Consider the following 5,527-nt stretch of genomic DNA (forward strand, 5'->3'; position numbering starts at 1 on the left):
TGTAAACAACTTAACCAAGTATAAAGCCTACGGGTGCCCTTTAATCAATACCCTCCCAGTTGGCTGCTGCAATTTGCGGGGTCGAATAACAATGTGGGGCTACCCCGGACATCACCACAACAATAATCACGTCATTGATACCGAATCAAAAAATGAATACCTCAAAAAAATCCACCGTGTGTTCGATAAATGCTGTACAAATAAGCATGCAGAAAAACATATTAAAGAGCTTCATCAATGATATAAAGCAGAAAGGGCACACAAAGAAACAAATGGGACATTGTGGCGTGTTTGATAACGTTAATAACAATGATGGAGGGAGCGCTGTCGTAGCGCACCATAATAACCCGACCTACATTGGAAATAAGACAAGGAAACAATGCAGACAGCGGCCATTGCGTTTTAAAACGTTGCATAATTAGCACTAAATCGTGTTTAATGAAGAGGTCTACTTAGTGTCGTTGAAGCAGGAAACCTGCCCGTGTTGTTATGACGCGTGGATATGTCCGCATGCGAAAATGAACCACTCCATTGATCCCACAGACTGTAATAATGAAATGCAGCACCGAGCCAAACGGCTGAAAACAGAGATAGAGACCTGTTCTACCTACCCCAAATAGTTGGCCGGTGAGAGATCAGGTGTTTTTCGAAATTGCAGAGCCGATAGTTTCTGAATAGACTGGTTTAATTTCCATTATAAGACGGGCGCGCACCTAAAGAGGAGGGGGGAGCGCGCGCTGACAGACTCGCCGCAGCAGAGGGGAGGCACGAGCGCAGATAACGAGCCACCGCTGCTAACGTAGGCTAGCTCTGTGTAGCAACGCACTTGATAACACGGTATCTCGATTAAGTCAGGTACATCATACTCACCCCTGGCTCCACGCGGCTCCTGTGTGCTTTTCAACTGTCTGTCCTCCATGTGTGTGAGGACGGTGGCAGTGTCTTCATGGGGCTGCCTGGTGTTTACCTGTCTGTGTGTCGGGGGACAGGACAGCTGACAGAGGGTGACAGCGCCAGGAACCAGCGATACATGAAAGCGCGGTGATAGGCTGCAAACCCGCTCCTTCAGCCGTTTATCTGGCCGGGATATGTTGTTGGCTCGTGGAGGGTTAGATTAGCTTTGCTAGGCTAGGTTAAAGCTAAAAGTGGTAGTGTGTTAAGTGTGTGTGGGTAGGGGAGGGGGTTAGTTACAGAAGGTGCACTTCAGCACTGTCTTGAACTAAAGCGATGAGGTCATGGTTCAGCAGGGAGAAGAGGAAAAAAGAGGGGGTTGACGTCACCTTTAGCCAATCAGCATAGACGGCTCAGGGACTAGATGACGTTGGCGGTCTGATCCTCGGATTAAAGGGACAGTCCGTTTTTTTTAAAGGAGACGCACTTGTGAATGATACAGCCACAGGGCTACCGTAGCCACTTAAAGGTAATATGTGCGAATAAAGATGGGTGTAGACCGAGTTCACACTTTAAAGGACAAAAGATCTTTCAAAAGAAATCTTACTTTTCTAACCTCAGCACTCAATACCTGTTTTGGATTTATGTCAGATAACATAACTTGTTTGAAATTCATTAATAAATATCTGTTTCTACAATAATGCTCAAAATTAAGGTACTAATTTGTCCCTGCACTTCATGTGACAACACTATTTTTTCCCTAAAAAACGCTGCATTGTATAAAATATCCTTAAGCTCAAGTATGATCAAAAAAAGTCTTTGACTACAGTACACTCTCAAGACTGACTTAAGTCAGCTATCTCAGCCTTAAATTTTTTTGCTTTGACAGTTCCTCTGAAGTGTCTACAATGTTTCATTATTGTATTTTATCATTTCCCGCCATAAAACATAGAAATCCAAATGATTTTGAAGACTGATTTTGTGTCTGATCAGTGCTGATTTTGTAACCCATTAGCATCATGCTGCTATCTCACCATGACAAGTTGTCGATCAAGTTAAAGCTTCATAAACTTTTTTCTTTTTGTAACTCAACTCCAGACAGGATTTATAATGTCACAGTAAGAAAATCATTTCTGTTTATATTCCTGCACCACTCATCACCTTTGATAATATTGAGAAGTTACGTTTGCTTTCTGTTTGCACTGACTACTATACATGGTGTGTGCTAATCAGCAAAATAAAAATCAAGCTATAATGTGATAAAAAAAATAGATTTTTGTCCAGATTTAGTCCTTAGAGATTAGTTTTCTATTTCCTGCAGTAAAGCTGTAGGTCTCACTTTTTCTCAACGAGAAAGTCATTTCTTTGAGATGAAAATTCCTTGTTCCAAAGGAAGGGGGGATCTAGTATCCCACAATATTTTTCAGTATAAAACACAAACTCACCAGAAAGTTTTTTTTTTTTTAAAACAATTTGTTAGATTGAAGTTACTGTCTTTTGATGTGTATTGCTTATAAAACCATTTTAAGCATTTCTTTGGGCTTGATGAATGTTGTGTGCTCCATGTGCTCCGCCTATTTTTATAATTTTGCCATATTGTTTTTTGTATTATTCCTTTCCTGCTAAAAAAACAAACAAACAAAAAATACTGTGATCCTGTGTAGTTCAGAGATAATAGCGGCTCTGTTCAGGAAATTTTATAATCTTTAACCCGTGCTTCTCTTCCTCATTTAGTGTCTGGTTTTGTTTTCCTTTGTTGTCCTAGTAATTGTGATACGGCAAGGACCTGAGAAATCTTTAGCTAATGCCTTTATTTACCATGTCCCTTGGTGCCTTAGGGGTCAGGGTTAGTCTTTAATCAAAAAAGTGAACTAGGGCATGTGTTTGTTCAGTTAACTAGAGCTATGTTCACCTTAAAAAATTAACAGTGATTATGTTCATTGGTTCATTCTTCTCTGTTGAACATGGATTAAAGAAAACTGGATGAACTAGTTTCATTCATGACACTCCAACGAGAATGGGGTTCCTCAACACAGCTCTGGTACTGCTGCGCATGTGCATGTGTTGTCAACTGTGAAACGTGATTTTTGTGCCATAATTCTTTTAAACTTTGGCTTACCTGTGATATAAGTGATGAGGGACATTTCTAGGGAGCACAGTCTTACATAGAAATGTTGAACATCTCTAAATTCGGTGTAATATGGATTTCTGTTGACAAAATAGTCACAACTTTTGTCCATAACACGGTTGACAAAATTATGCTCTAAATGTTTTTTTTTTATTGCCTAAATATTTCAGAATTCATTAGCGCTTAAGCTTGCCAACTAATGAATTAAGTACATTCCAGGTATACCATTTGCAATCAAATAGAATATGAAACAAAAAAGCACATATTTTTTCACTTTTTTGTATACCTGAAATGTACACCTAATTATAGAATCACTCATATATTGTTATTTGATTTCTGTTTTGTTTTTGTTTTTTTTAAATAAGAAAACATTGTTGAGTTCATTGTCATTTTATTCTCAAGTCTTGTTTTTCTTCTAGATGAAATTTGATGTATTTTATACCTACACATTATATATGACCTTGCCATGTACTGTTGAGGAGATGCATACAAATCTGAAAGTATGGGGGACGCTGCTTATTATTGAGAAACAGTTTGGTAGGTGGGAAGAGAGAGAGATATCATTATTCAAAGAATAAGTCCAATAGCTGTTTCAAAAACTAATAAAACATGACAAATATCTCCATTGTGAGTCAGTGCTACCATACATTTAATTATACACAGCAAACTGAAGAATTGGACTTGTCGAGGACCAGAAAGTAGAGATAATGCAATAATCCAAATTCTACAAACAGAATGCATTTTCAATTAAAATACTGTCAATTAAGAGACTGTAAAGTCACACAGTTGTCCTCAGTCTGGTAAAACCAATCGTGAAGTTTCTCTGAGGGAAAAAAGACTCCCTCAATGATTTACCCTTCTAATAGATTTGGGCAGACACATTTTTGTGAACAACAAAGAAAAATATTTCAGTTGTTCTGAATGTTGTAAAAGTTTTATACACAAAGTAACTCTGACAAGACATATGTTCAGTTGAATAAAAAGGTCAAAACCTCCTCAGCTGCTCTGAATGAAGTAGATTCTCTTTGTGTTCAGAGTTATAAAACTGAAAGTATGAGAGAAGTTTCTTAAGTATTCAAATAAATTTGTGGCTGTAAACATGAGACATATGAATGTCTTCATTTATACGGCAGTTTAGGGTACCCTTGCAGAGGCAGTTTTAGGGGCTTGGTTTTTAGAGTCCTATCTTACATTAGAAAAAATGCATTCATTCATTTTATGTCAAGGTGCAAAATTAATAAATAAATGAATAAATAAATAAATGGTGAGATAGACCAAGGTAGAGGGGCAACATAGAGGGAGCTACAAAGGTTTCAGAGAGATTCATTAGTTTCATCATTTATATATTTATTTATTTCAAATAAGTATTTTTTTTGTGTCAAAAGCATATTTACCAAAAACTTTACCATAAAACTCGCTAAAACCGCCCAAATAATCAAATGCAATACAAAATTTATAACATAAATAAAATGATCTTGCAATATTTTTTGTGGATTTTGTTAAACAGGTTAATAAACATCTCAGTTCCCAATTAATAGAATTACCTGCTTATTGTTTTGATGGGCCAGGCTTTTAAGGGTCAAGCAGCAGAGAAAAACAGAGACCTCGGTGGCTTCTTTTTGCCTTGTAGCAACAATGTGACTTTAACAGTCTTAAATTTGTGATTGCCTCCCACTGGTCAGAGTAAGGTTGTGGGTTTCTGTTAAACTTGATGAAAAATTGAGGTTTCTCATGTAACTGTTTTGATGGTTTTATTTGTATCTAACTGGTACAACAAAGAGTAAAATCAAATAGGTTGAATGGGATGATTTTGTCAAAAGTTATAAAGGACTGACTCATGGGAAATTTGACTTTAACTAGATGTTTAACAACAACAAGGTGTATCTAGACTTGAATGAACATTTATCATAAGAGTTTCAAAGGCCTCACTCTTCCACTCAAGAGCTTTGAATTTGCTTGCAGCATTTGAGACCCATCCAGGAAAATATTTTTTTTCCACCAAACTGAGTGAACTCCAGTAATATTAAAAATTTAAATTTGTAACCTTAATAAATCCACAATGTTGCATTTTACTAACACCAGAATAAAACAGCTGAAACAAGTGGGTGTTGGATGTTGGTGTCATGACTTTCTTTTGTCTGATTGAAAGCCTTTGTTCTCTTGCTCTGCCATCTTCATGTGTTGACAGTAAACAGAAGAGAACAGAGTGATTGAGCCGCTTCCAAGTTCAGCGCAATTGAACAGTGTATACTGACACCTAGTGGCTGAAACTGTATGCTGGTCCAAAAGAATAATATTTGCAGCAAGTTTAAAGGTAATGAGCTGATGTCAGATCTTTCAGACATCACAGCTTTGAATCTCTAACTGACCTTTTATTTGATGACGATTCAAGAGTTTTCAAAAGAGACTTTTCTTCATTGCAGTTTCTCATAAAGTTATTGATTCTGTGGTTTATTATTGAGAGACAGAAAATAACAAAGACACCAAAACAGTTTCATGAAAATCTAC

The 5,527-nt window shown here is 37.1% G+C and overlaps 1 protein-coding gene across 2 annotated transcripts in view; it reads right to left on the reverse strand.

Annotated features, from left to right (window-relative positions):
* Positions 1-1,237, reverse strand: part of dusp8a (dual specificity phosphatase 8a) — a 52,316-nt gene extending 51,079 nt beyond the window's left edge. Inside the window, exon 1 of one of the 2 annotated variants that reach the window (XM_074677919.1) lies at positions 871-1,237. The gene's annotated coding sequence lies outside the window, so the exon portion shown is untranslated. Of the gene's footprint in view, positions 1-611; positions 768-870 lie in introns of those variants that run through there. The other variant, XM_074677918.1, reaches the window with a different exon arrangement.
* Positions 1,238-5,527: the final 4,290 nt, after the last annotated feature.

Source organism: Halichoeres trimaculatus, unplaced genomic scaffold, assembly GCF_033239565.1.
Source record: "Halichoeres trimaculatus isolate MK-OKI-2021-1 unplaced genomic scaffold, fHalTri1.1 fHalTri1_scaffold_10, whole genome shotgun sequence".
Classification (NCBI taxonomy): Eukaryota; Metazoa; Chordata; class Actinopteri; order Labriformes; family Labridae; genus Halichoeres; species Halichoeres trimaculatus.